This window comes from Tyto alba, unplaced genomic scaffold, assembly GCF_018691265.1.
Source record: "Tyto alba isolate M040663 unplaced genomic scaffold, T.alba_DEE_v4.0 Super-Scaffold_42, whole genome shotgun sequence".
In the NCBI taxonomy this organism is placed as follows: Eukaryota; Metazoa; Chordata; class Aves; order Strigiformes; family Tytonidae; genus Tyto; species Tyto alba.
In genome coordinates, this window is record NW_024881318.1 from 35774863 (window position 1) to 35789492 (window position 14630).

General features: G+C 35.5%; 1 protein-coding gene across 50 annotated transcripts in view; it reads right to left on the reverse strand.

Moving 5' to 3' along the window:
* Window positions 1-14630, reverse strand: part of PTPRD (protein tyrosine phosphatase receptor type D) — a 1276575-nt gene that overhangs the window by 293989 nt on the left and 967956 nt on the right. The window lies entirely within an intron of this gene.

Here is a 14630-nt window from a genome sequence, read left to right on the forward strand (position 1 = left end):
CCAAATTTATCACAACTGAGCAGTAACAAAAATTAAGGAATAGAAAAATATTTTTCCCTCTCACCAGAAATACTAGAGGTATTTCCAAATAGCCTAACATTGTCATTAAAGTAACACTGAAGTGCAATTTTACTTTTCGAAGGGTCTGTAACATATAAACTTTGGGAAGTTTGATACTGTCTTTTTCATCACCACACACAAGTGATTTCCATGCAGTGAAGATAAAAACCAAAAGGGTGAAGAAAAAAGTATACTAATTACCATTCCACTAGATAGATTTTAGAGAATTGTGGGTGGTATAAAAAGCCCATTTTACAGTACAGTGTGATGCTCAAAGAATCTACTCAAGAAAGAAATGACACAAGCAGCTGTTAGAAATCTATGGCTGTTGTGAATCTCTTTTGTAAAACGATGTTTTGAAGCAACTACTGCCATCAAAAAATACAAACCTAGGAAATCTTCATAGGCAAAGTGCTGAAGGCACCAGCTTCCCCACTTTCATCACTACCACCTTCATGCCAGCATTTCAAATGACAGCAAAGTCCATGAGACATCAGTCCTGTCGGACTCAATCTGCGTCTGTGCAAGCGTATCAGAGCCTACTGCTACATGATTCTAACACTATCACAAATATGGAGATGCATCAAATGTACTTTTAAGGAAGAGGTGATTTTGATTTTGCTGCTTCTAGACTTCAGGAGCTACAAGGGAGCCCTGAACTATCTCTAAGGACAGCTTAGTTGTGGACAAAACTTTATCATTTTATTGGCATGCAAACATACTAGCTGACGTGTAAAGGTGAATAGCAGAAATGTGACGGGTACTATGATTTGTGTCTGAACCATAAACTGCTCTCTTTGACAGGGGATGAAGCGGAGAGGATAATTAATAAGGGGAGCATAGGAATAAAAAAAAAAAAAGTAACCATGAAGGTGCTTGTTTTACACTATTTTTTAACAGGGCACAGGAGATTATTTTCATGCATTCCAAACACTCCCACCAAAATATTAAATACTGTATTTAATGGAAAAAATATTGTTATCTGCTTGGGGGAAAAAAAGGGAATTTTAAAAATCACATGATCCTGGTATATGAATATGCATTTATCCTCTATAAGCTGTCTGCAAATGAAGGGATGGATCACAAAACCTGTAAAAGAAAAGGTTGAGAAGGAGCTTTTTTTTTTTTGTTATCTAAAAACCCCACTCAATTCTCACTCTAAACGCACACACAAGAATTTAGGAATACCGCACTCATTGTCTCTGACTTGAAGGTGATCCTCATTATCACTCAGACCATAAAACCCGAAGCCCTTAGTACTTCCTTTCTTTGCAGCTTCTGAGCATCCCAGCTTTAGCTAGCCTCATAAACACACTAAGGTTTCCAGGAGATCCTTTGCCTGCTGCTTTCTCTCTTCACCTGCTTATACCTCCATAGCTAAGTTCTAGTATTTCAGGTTAAGTAAACAGAAGCATTTGAATAAAGACAGTGGGTTGGTCCTTTCTTTCACGTGAGCTGAAGACATACTGTTAGTGGAGGCATGTAGATGATGAGCTGGTAACACTAGGGAGAAGCAAGCCAAGAGAAAATCGGGTGCTATTGACGATCTCTACACAAGTCCACCTCAGTTTTACCAACAAAAAAATATAGCTTCAGCCAGGGACGCCACTACTGACAATTGTACCAATCTTTTGACTGATAATTATCTGGGGTATGTAGGTCTATACTTGGCTTATGTGTGAAAACTAACATGACAACGCAATTCCTTACAAGAACTAAATGCAATTATCAAACAAGTATTAACTTCCATATCCAGCCACCTTCATGATTCCAAAGTAGAATGTTCATCTAATGGATCATTAATTCATAAATAAAGTAGTTTCTTCCCTTTTCTATTCGGTCCTGACAAACTTCTTGTTTTATCTAGAGCGTGGTATCAGAGACAGTGAAAACATGAACAGCATTTGCAGCACTAGTTCATACTGGCCTCTTCCTCAGAGGGCCAGCATTTGTCTTGCAGAATGAATCCAGAGTGAGTTACTCTCTTAGCAGACCCTGATACAATATTCACACTGCACCAGTGCAGAAACATGGGGCTTCTCCTTGATAGAAAACTGATCACAATGGCTACACAGATATCAACACTTATTCAATAAAACCTCTCTGTGTGAAGCATTAATGAAAGCTGGTTTTATTTTAGGGTAAGTACTACATTACTTCTGTATTAAATAATAAAAAATTACTCTTAAAACATCTCTAAAAGAGCTGCTTATGAATAATTTCTTCAACAACAGCTGTTTCGGTCTCTTTCCCCAGAAAAACAAATTGTTACTACAACAGTGAAAACCAATTTTCCCTCATTAGTGGTATCTATCAATAAGATCAGTAAAAGTGGAGATGTCTAGCTCCCCAGAGTGTTCAATGCAGAGACACAAAAGAATTCTCCTACGCTGGGACACGGCAGATGATTGCATGTGGGCATAGGCACATATACCAATTATCCTCAAAAGTATCAACTGGGTGAATAAAACATCTGAACACCGAACTACTTCCCTGCAGTCTGTTTGCTTTAAAACCAAAAATAATCTTCTAGATGATAACATAATACTCAGGAGGAGATGGTCTTTGCTCCAAGACAGTTAAGTCACAGAAAATGCTTACCTGGAGCCTGGAGGCAAATTTTAGAATTAAAAAAAAAACAAACAAACAAACAAACAAACAAACAAACAAACTTTATCTTGCTCTTCCATGCCTGCATGTGCATGTAAATGCTTGATAACGCAACACAGAAATTTAGCACAGCAGGGAAGAGCTCTTAGAAGACATGTGAACACAGACAAAAAAGAAGTCATAGCAGATGCATGGAGCCACATGGAAAAAAAACGGTAACTTATAAATTTTTATAATACAGGAATGTGAAGATATGAGAACTCATTTATGTTATTACACAAACTGGATTTCTACTTCAACTTTTCTAAAGATTGAAATTGTTCAGAGATAGGATTTTAGTTCATGGCCATTTCTGGTCTGCCACAAGGACTTATGGGAAAACAGCTTACATTTTTTTAAAAAATAGTGTTCCTCTAAGAACAAGTGGTAGGCAAAGATTGAAACAGAAGACTGCTGACATTCTGTTTCTACACTTCATTCATCACACCCACTATCCTAAATTGCATCCATTCCCTAGTCACAGATTTCTAATACCATATGCAAGTGAAGAGATTAAAAAAAAAATTGAAACATTACTAGAACCAAGTCAAGGAAAAAGTGCCAATACTTTACATTTTTGCATATAAACCAAGATCCCTCCTTAAAGAATAAACAGATTTCATAGAGAAATCTTGGCTGCTAAAATCTGACTGACAGTTGAATCATTACTAGAAAGAATGGAAAAAAAATGCACAAAATTAATGCTCATAATCTGTTTATTCAAAATCAGTTCAGATATACCTCTGGGTAAAACAATGTCTTCTATAGGGAATTAAAAGTATTTTCCAAAGCAATGAGGGAAACCATCAGAAGTTTTACATTTAGCTTGTTCTTTTATTGATTAAATATGATAAAAGTTTTCATAGTTAACCTGATGGAGGAGTTTCATGCTTCATTATAGTTTTAGTCTTAAAAAAGCCAAAATGCAAACACATAATTAAGGAAATTTAGAAGACAGATCTGTTGAGTGTTCCAAAGCTTAGTCTTCCCAGTCCCTGTATAACAATATACCTTAATGCTCCTCCATCATTCCTGAATTTCTCTATTACAGTTATTCCAACATGAGTGAGCACCCACTCTGGAAGAGGTGGTTTATGATCTCAGACAGGCGCCTGAACTATATCACTACAAAATCAACACTGAGTTGCAGTGATAGGTCAAATTTTTATTATATTAAACAACTTAATATATGCAATCTACTTCTACACTGAAATTCTATTTTGGACTTAATCAAGGATTTCTCTGTTACCATGCAAAATACAAAACAGACTGTTAATAACCAAAGAAATAAAAGAACAGGTAAATGAAATTAAGTTAGTGAATAAATTAATTCAGTGACAACAAAAGACATTACAAATCGTATCACAGAATTGTTTTTCTCATGTAGAAAGCTGTTAAAAACGTCACCTTTTTTTACTTAGAGAACTGGTGTTCGTATGTAATTTTAAACCGTACACAGAAAACACTGCCTAGTCTGATCTTTATACAGCTTCACTCACATTCTACATCATTAACTAAAACACCAATTTGTAAACTGTCATTTCTCAATGCTTACAAACTTCAGCCATCTTAGTCACTTCTGCAGATTATGAAACTTTTCTTATTCAGGGTGCTGAAACAATTCACTAGAGCATTCTGTATTCTTAACTCCATGCCTCCCAAATAATCAATCAAGAAAAAAGTATTGTGTTGGTAAAGGTTGAATTGCTGAGATTAAAATAATCTTGCTAAAGGAGAAAACACACAGTGTTTTCTGTCAATGCATATTAAAGCAATATTGTTGAGAATCTATACTAAGAATTTAAACCATTTTACAAAGCCACAGATAACAGGTGAAGTGGACAAATGAAACACCTTCTACTTACTTCTTGCCTGAAAAACACAAAGCCTGACAATACCCTAAGTCCTGATTCCTGTCACTCAAGGACCCTGTAAATTACTTAGCTACACAATTACCCTCAAATAGTCCAGCTCTGACTTTGCCCATATGAGAAATTAAAGATAGCAAAATCTGTTCTGACTCATTAAAAAAAAAAATAAAATAAAAGACAGGAAGGAAGGCAAGAAAAGCAGCAGCTGCAGAAAAGAAGCTAAAGAAGTATCTCAGCTAATCTGCATTATTATACTCCTCCTCCCATCACAGAAGAGAAACTGAGTGAAATCCACAATAAGGTTTGTAGATAGAAAAGGTAAACACTACCCTAGAAAACAGCAAATCTAACATTTCTCAACAGGCCTGCTGAGGGCACACTGCATACTGTGTTCAGTTTTGGGCCTCTCACTACAAGAGAAACATTGAGATGCTGGAGTGTGTCCAAAGAAGAGCAATGAAGCTGGTGAAGGGTCTGGAGCACAAGTCCTGTGAGGAGCAGCTGAGAGAACTGGGGTTGTTTAGCCTGGAGAAAAGGAGGCTCAGGGGAGACCTTATCACTCTCTATAACTCCCCAAAAGGAGGTTGTAGCAAGATGGGTGTCAGTCTCTTCTCCCAAGTAACAAGTGATATGACGAGAGGAAATATCCTCAAATGCTGCCAGGGAAGGTTCAGATTGCATATTAGGAAAAACTTCTTCACCAAAACAGTCACTAAGCATTGGAACAGGCTGCCCAGGAAGTTGCAGAGTCACCGTCCCTGGAAGTATTTAAAAGACTTGTAGATGTGGCATTTATGGACATGGTTTAGTGGTGGACTTTGCAGTGTTAGGCTTACAGTTGGAGTTGATGATCTTAAACGTCTTTTCCAAACTAAATGATTCAATAATTCTATGATTCTATGAATTGTTTGTCTCCAAAGTCTGATGAAAAAACAAATACAATGACTATTTTTATGCAGATATTTACAGTGCAATTCTTGCCTTTGTATTTTGACTCAAAAGAAAAAAAAAAAAAGATAGAGAAACCCACTTGTACAAGGCTATTTGCCATAAACAGTTTGTTAGCTTTCTTGTGCTGTCTACTGCATTTCTTGAACAACACTGGTGCTGTGCAGATACCACCTTTTAGGATAGGCTAAACCTATGAGCATGTCAGCCACATACCAAAATGTTCATAAAGCCGTTGGGCAATATACCACATACTCATTAGTCACTCCCAGGAAAAGGGGCTCCAAAGCCAGCTTTCAAGCAATCCTACAATAAAGCACCACTCCTAAGAAGAACAGCTGGACTACATGATGAGCAACTGCATTCTGGGACCACAGTTACCATCAGAGTTGGCATCTTTTAGTGGCTTGCTTCCTCCCAGAGCTAAGTATCTGGACAACCTAGCAACAAGAATGATCCTATGGCTCTACTGCTATGCACATGACATAGGGTGGCCAACACTGCTCGTATCTAAAGAGCCACATCTGCTTCAGAAGAATTTTGACTCTTCTGTGTCTTTGCAGCATGGAAATTGTTAAAAATTCAAGTTGGGCCTCGCCTTTAGGATCAGACATAGTTGAAGCATATTGGGTATTTCAGATACTAAAAAAAAGCTACCAATATATTTGCAAATCTGGAGCTAATAGGTCAAATCTGACTTCAGCATTGCAAGGCATCCTTTCTCTATTAGCCTGCAATTTTTTCCCTTATCGCTTTTCTTTTTCCTTTTCACTTTATAGTTTTGTTTCAATACTATCCAATATACTTGTTGCCTAATCAGATTGAAGCATGACTGACTGAGACAGTGAATTTGCAGTACACATAGGACAGTAATCCAGCTGCAGCTAGTTTAGCCTGACTGAACTTTATTATAATGTTGCTGATGGCAATACAATCGTATTAGAGGAAGAGATGGAGAGCTGAAATGGATATTTTTCAAAAGTAGTTGGCATTATAAAATGATTTGATAATAAAGTACAAAAACTTCCTGAAGCAATAAAAGCACTATGCATTTCCCATACTAAGATACGACATAATGGCACACAGTTGTCCACAGTTCCTCTTTTGGAAAAAGGAAGATGAAAACCACAAAATATCTTTGTAACACACAATACTTTTTATTACATTCAGAGAAAAAGTAACAGTAATGTTATGAACTCTGAAAAAGTCAACAGAAGTCTACAGATATTTTATTATTGGAAACTTCCTTATTAAGGAAAATACCACTTGACAGACTTCTGGATACCAAACTGATGTCCTACCATTGACAAGCCAGTTTTGATACAAAATAAAATCACAAAATCATCAGCAGTGCCAGACAGCATGGTTCAAAAATTCTTTACAGACACATGAAAAACTATAGCTTTATCTGTAATTAGTAGAAATGAGTGGCTTAGAATGGCCGCTTCAAGTGGCACTTCAGGTGCTTCATAGAACTTATACCTCAAACCCCTTCAAATTTAAAGTGAGAAGCAGAAAGGTTATATCCCCACAGATGTCTTATATTTGATTTGGTAAAAGCAAACTGAGAACAACAACAAAAGATTTCCATCATAAAACCTACTACTATTTTAACAATCTAGCAATCGGAGATTGTGCAAAGCATTAATCAGTACACATGCAGTCGCTTCTCATTTTTGAGATTAAGATCTTCTCTGTGTTCTGAAGTGGTGCAGCTTGTACACCCAGAGTTTTCACTTGCGTTATTTTGTCCAGAGAACATGGCACTCAAATGTCTTAGATACAAGAATGTGATAATAAAAAGAAATCCCTGCTAGACCTGTGGTTCATCCTCTCACAACTCTGCTAGAGACTGCTAGAATAGACTAAAATGTATTATGTATATTCCATATATTCTTCACTGTTTTTATATCCTTCTCAGGAAACATTTCAGCAAGTACTTTCCAAATCAATGTCCTGTGACAGCTGCCCACGCACCTGTTTTTTTGGGCTGATACTAAAGAAAAACTAACTGTGACTTAACTTACTTCCAAACATGCTGCCCTTAACAACATGGTGATAATTTCTACCATGATTGTCAACTGCATATTGACATTGTCTAATCTTCAGCTTCTTTCGCAGCCTCTTTTGGTCATTTCTCAGTAAGAAAGTGAGAATATGTGCTACCCACCAAAATGAAAGCTCTTTTCATAAAGTGTATGAGAAAGAATAAATCTGAACTGTACTGTATACAGCTGTGGAAATATTGCTGTAACATAGACATCAACAGCAGACTGTTACATGGACAGGGTATGCGTGTCCACAACAATATTAACAAGTGATGCCATATTTAGCAACAAATGTTTTCCTCCCCTATATACTGGAGTAGATCCATCCTGCTACACAACTTCCTATATACTATTGGTTTATATACATACTCAGTCATCTCTCACACTAGTTATGAATATGACACGGGTTCTGAAAAAGGTAATCTGTTGTATCTTCCTTGTTAAATTAGTAAGACAAATCAAAGAAAGAAATATTACCAAATATTGAATTGGTGAAATAACCAAGTTGCAGGCACCACTGATAGCCTGTCTTTTAAATGAACAGTCAAAAGGCATAAGAAAAGGGACTGAAGGTACGACACAAAAGGGCTGTTACTACTCTATGTTTGTCACCTTTATAAAAAATACGTATCTGAGAAAACACAAAAGGTGGTGTTTTGCATTGGACCTCTCTGTCATTCAGAGTTTGAGAGGCCTTGATCATCTGAGCATCAGAAGGAATAAAAAAATACAGATATAAGTGATGCATTTAACAATCAGCAAAGCACAGCATCTGCACAGTAAGAAAGTTTAAGAACCTACACACATGCACAGACACACACAATTACAAAAAGGATAGACTGGAAGCATTCAAATTTGTATCAAAAGGTAGAAGAGACAACCTATCTGCCTTTCAGACACACACCTCACATGCAAAGACTTCCAGGACTTTTTCCCTCTGCTTTTTGCTTTTTCATTTCCAGTTGGAAAGTAGTAGTCTGTAAGCATACTGCTATGACATTCAAACTAAAGAAACAGCCTAACCAGCAACTACACACTTTTTTCTCTTTAGCCAAAACTAACGAAATACTAAGAATTCATGCACATGGCTATCAAAAAACATTTCAGAATTTTACCCTGGTACTTTATACCAGATAACAAAGTACAAAATACCATTATCTGCGATCACAAAAGCCAGTATGCTGTAAAAGTACACAGTAACTTTAAGTCTTCAGACAATCCCATTAAAATATTTCAAAACTTTCAAAGACTCATCTTGCATTAATTATCTCATTAGAACACTAAATAAAACTATGTGTAATAATTGGAGGAAATGTGCTGTGTCATTTTATGGAATTCCCTGTATTAGTACCATCAGCTTCCACGTTACCACAATACTGCTTCCCAAACACAGGCAGACAAAAGTTACCATGTTCCCTCTCTCAAAAGATGCCACCCAGATGGCAGAGATACCCAGATTCCACACAAAGCACAGTCTCAACAGCCACAACGTTGTGGCTGCCTGTCTTTTGAGAAAACCCCAAAGCTGTGCACGCTACGCTATGAAAGAGGGATGTAGAAGACAGTGTTTGCTCAGGACTTCACCACTACTGCTGGAGGGTTAGCAGAGTCCCACAGAGATAAAATCCCAACCAAAAATTGTAGAGGCAGATGACAATGATGATACTTTACAAATTACTATTTAAAAAAAAACAAAACAAAACAAAACAAAACAAAACAAAAAACTAAAAAGATAATTCCTCTATTGCCTTCCACTACTCACAGTCATTTGTTTTATCTAATAATTTGCCTAGATGCAGCAAAGCTTATTTACTTATTTCTAAATGAATGCATTCTGCTTATTTATACTGATGACACAGTATCTATTTTTTCAATATATCTAAAGCCTATGAGATGTGCCTGAAGTTCTACATGGAACACTGCAAAACACCTTGTGGGAGATTCATCTTTCACAACACAAATGCTTGAGCAACTAATCATAACCCAGTAAAGTTTCTGCAGCGTTTCTATTATAACTACTATGTCTCTGGATGTGTGTGCTGTCCCAGGAGTATTGTTCTGGATTGATTAGCATCTTTATAATGAAATGCTCAATTACAGCTTTGAAATAGGTAATTATAAAGGGAGTGTGTATTTTCCAGTTAGGGATTTTGTTTTGATTTTTTTTAATTATCAGTGCATGAAAGGCAACTGTAGAAGTTCTGACTGCACTGTCGCCTCTTTGGAAAGAAACTATGTTTTCTTGCTCTCCCTGTGCATAAGCTAAATTAAATTTCTAGTTATGACTGGTATGGGAGTTTTATTTTCAACTGTCAAGGTGTGCATCCAGCTGTAACCAATTTTTCAGTATTTTGAAGAGCCTCATTTGAAGTATACAGTTGCAAATGACTTAGGGACCTTGTAGTAACTCAACAGAAAACTTTTTCAAAACACTTTCCAACTGCACTTCTTCGGTGTAAAAGAAAAGGCATAAAGAAAACTACACAATATGGATTTTCAGCATTACTTTAGCGGCACATCTAAAAAGGGCAAGCAAATTTGGGAGAATGTCTAAGTTTGGGCTAATGTTTCAGACTCTCTTATGTATATTACTGTATTTTGAAGACACCTGCATCATCTTAATGTTGTTAAAACCAACTTCTGCCAAGCAAAGAAACTAATTTTTCCTGAGGGTTAACAGCAACTGAGGGGGTAGGGAAAATGCTTTTCACTTCAAAGGTCAGAAGTTAGGAGAAAAAACTATAAATATTTCCTTTCCTTAGTACCCTGCATGCTGTAACACACCATCAGTTTCCAAAGACGTTTTCTACTGAAGAAAATTACTCAGCTTTTGAGATGTGTTAGTCAGTATTGCTTCCTCACCTCAGTCGCTGGGAGACAGGAGGATTATGTATTTAATTATTTATTTTTAAATTAGAAGAACAGAAACAGTTGGATTATGTGAAAAAAATGTAATTATGTTTTCCAAGCAATCCCTAACCCCTTGATATCCCGAACCAGAATTTCTCATCCCTAACCTTTGTCACAGAATAGATCCATCACTGCTGCCAACACAAGGTTACAAGATGCTTGTATAAACAGATGCACACATGCCACAGATTAAAAAACAGGAGAAGAAAAAACTAGGTATGCTTTGTGTCTTAAACACAATATAAAATACAAAAAGGTGATCTTGTTCAGATGTCTGTAGATGAGTCTGTCATGCTTTCCAATATAGTGTTACCTTAGCCTACATTAGAAATTTTCCATCACAAATCATTTGCTAGTTATTAGCACTGTGGAACCCAGGACTACCTCAACAAATCATGTGACTATTGCCTCTTCATTTTTTAAAGACTCTGGAACCAAAACTAAAAAATCTGCTTCAAGCTTTACTTATATTCTGTGCAAAGTGGCTCCTTTATGTATCAAATAAATGTGAAAGACTATCTTTATGTTTTAGCTAATTCACGTCCTTTTTTCAAGTTTCTTTTTTTCTTTTTAGCGTATCTAAAAGCCCAGAATATAGGGAGTCAAGATGCATTAATTTAGTCATGTCACAACTATTTTACTGCCACACAAACACTTCCACATCAAACAATATTATTTCCAATGTCACAATGGAAGCCCTAGACTTCCAGTATAAACTTCCACCAATCTTTGTGCCAGAGCCCACTTGTGATCTAGGACAAAGATGTATAATCATTTACTGAAGTACTGAAAGTTACAATGACTTTTGGAGGATGGCTTGAATTTACCTATATAGTTTACTCTATGCCTTGCCTGTGGATTCAGGAATGTATTGGTGTAATCAATTTGTTCATTTGTTGCATAATCAATTTTTATCTATAAAGCTGCCTTTATGTCTGCAGTTGAGATTTCAATAAGCACATCTATTCAATAGTCCGAACAGTCATCTGATTTGGAATTGAATTTAGTATCGAGCAACAGATAAATGCTAACTGAAATGCAAGTCTTTCTGAAATTAATTAAAACAAATGTTCTGCTATCTGCTTTTTTCTAAACTTCTTCTAATAGGTCTAGAGAAGACTTCCTGGATTTTATTGAGAAAAAAAAAATATCTTATGCTTATACCAAATCCTCACACTTAAAATCAGTTTATTTAACAGTAATCTAGATCACTGCAGAGAATTGCCACTGGAATAAATTTACAAATGTGAAATTTCATTCACAAACTCATTATAGAACGTTTAAAGCAATGCATCATCATTAAAATGATTACAATAATTCCCAAAATCCTGACTCTTACATAGAAATTGTTGGTATATGGTATTATTATTTACATTCCCAGTTCTTTAAATATTATTTAAATTACTTCAAAAATTCCATCATAGTTTCAATGTCCTACAACTGTTTTATTAGAGGTACTGTTAAAAAAAATAATCTGCTGGCATATGTCCTGCTTCATATTCTGTTTTCTGTTAAATAGTCTTTTAACTGCATAATCATTGCTGTGACCCTCAGTGGTTCCTACCTTTTCCTCACAGTAATACCCAAGCAGCTGTAAACATTCAAATTCCTTGGAAATTAGGCACATTTGAAAACATATTCCAGAAAAGAGGGAATGGAGGACTCTGAACAGGTATGCTACATTTCTGTAGCAATATCCAACTGCACACACACAATGGTGTCTACTCCTGCGCCATCACTTTGCAGTTAATCAGTGGAAGTGATATGAATTATGGCTTTTTAATGGATCTGCAATGAATGAAATCATAAGCAAACACTATGTGCATATACTCTCTTGAAAAGGGACTCTTTACTGACCCTGTATCATAGGCATAATATTAGACCCTTATCCTAACTGAATCTAAGATACCCAATATTCCACTTAGTCACAGCAAGGCCAGTAAACATCAAAACAAACTCTAATGTTTAAGTAGCTGAGGCAAACAGAATGATCCCTCAACTGACTCACAGGAAGTGAGTTCTCTAAATCCTGAGTCATGTCTGCAGCTCTACACATTAAAAAAAAAAAAAAAAAAAAAAAAAAAAAAACAAAAAAAAAAAAAAAAAAACAAACACATTTAATCGAAGACATGGGGACATCCTCTTAAGTACTAAAACACTACAGTCATTTCCTCTGAAAATGGGTCAGTAAGAGAATTATTGTTTCCCCCAACTGAAAACACTTGCACATCCACTTGGCAATGGGTTGTCCTCATTCACCACACCTGTATACAACATATATATACCGCAAGAAGCAGGAATTACCAGACTAGTTACAAGTCAGACTTTTGACAACAGTACCTATGTGACTGACTTACACTTTTTTCCCTGACATTCTTGCTGTCCTTTTAATATGAAAAAATAGATCTACTAGCAAGACTTTCTCCTGTCATGGTGCAGGCACATAATTTCAATCAGCTCTTCTAATGAACTGGGAACTGAAAATGCAACTTTATCTTTTACTTAAGGTGATTTCAGCATGTCTCTTGAGCCAGACACTAAAGTAGAATTTCTGTTTATGCCTAGAGTATGTACATGGTGAGGCTCTGTTTTTACACATAGATATATTTACTTGAATAGATATATGTATAGAGATATGTAGATATACTTACTTACACATCCTTAAATCATCAGAATAAAATTAAAAGACAACTGCAGGAAAGGCATTTGTTTCAGGGTCAAAACATTTTAGATCACTTAGTCATAGAGAAATTACTGATTTATTATTCAACTTACTTGAAGTGTGAATGACAGATCAGAATGCAGAATGCCCTGCTGGCAAAGCTCACTCCACCTCAGAGAAATTATCACCAGTTTACAATATTCACTGCCCAAGCCTGACATGACGAAGAAGGCAGGCATAAAGCCACATTTAAAAGATATATTACATGTCTTCCAAACAAGAAAAACTGCAGTGGACTCAATCTGGTAATTATTACATCTTACCTGTTACACCTGCTTTTGTTACCAGTTCTTTCTGGAGGATTCTCCAGAGTGCTTCTACTATGTTCTTGTTCCAAAGAACCTATATGGTCTCTTGCATTTTTATCATCAGCCTGTGACATGACAGCAGGCAGGACATACAAGAAAAGAAAGTGACATGTATATAAACATAAATGTTTATTTACATCATATTTAACAATTATCCTAAAAATACTACTGTAAAACTGTAAGGTGTATAAGTAATTATTTTTGTATAATAAATACATATAAGATAAAAATTATTAAAAGCACATTATATATATATATATATATAAAACAAATAACTAAATACATTTATTAATCTTACAGATACTTACTATATTAAAAAAGAACTAAATACGTAAGAACCTTACAGTTTTACATCACCATATTTAGGATAAATATTAAATATGTTGTGTAGGAATCCTGAGAGACCTCCATCCGTTAAAGGCTCTACTCCCACCTTATTTAATGCTTATGAACCTTCCTAATTTTTTGTATGCTTCTTCCTACAGGTGAATGTAAAAGAACACAGGTTATTTAGCCTGTGAAAAAATGCTCAGACATGTTCCCTTTCTTAACATCTATTCCCTTTACAACTAAACAAGGAAAAACCTCCAAAACCATGCAAGTGACCTAAGGTCATGTAAACATTCTCTTTCCAATTAGGAAGAGGAAAAACTTGCTTAATTTTAACTTTATCAATGGACAATATTGAAAAAAATTAGGTATTACTACCACTTGTAACAAAAATGAGAGCAAAGTCTCAATTAAAATGTCTGAAATGGTAGTGAAAGTTCTATACCTCTCTTTCATTCTGTGTAGGTAATTATTCAGATAACAGATCTTGGAAAATGTAGGCCTGTAAGAAGCAGAAATTCATTCCTAGGTTTAAACTGGCACAAATATAAAAAAAAAAATCTAAGAAGTCCTTTGTAAGAATTAAAGATGAAATTGCAAAATATTTCTAAATTAAGAAAGGACATATTGACTAGAGAGAGCATGAAGCAGTATCATTATCTGTAAAATCCAAAAGTCTACACATTAGACCTTGTAAAATTCTGGTTTATTTATATATTCCAAATTATTAATATGAAAATAAGATGTATTATAAAGTATAATAATTTTTGATTTAAATATTAAA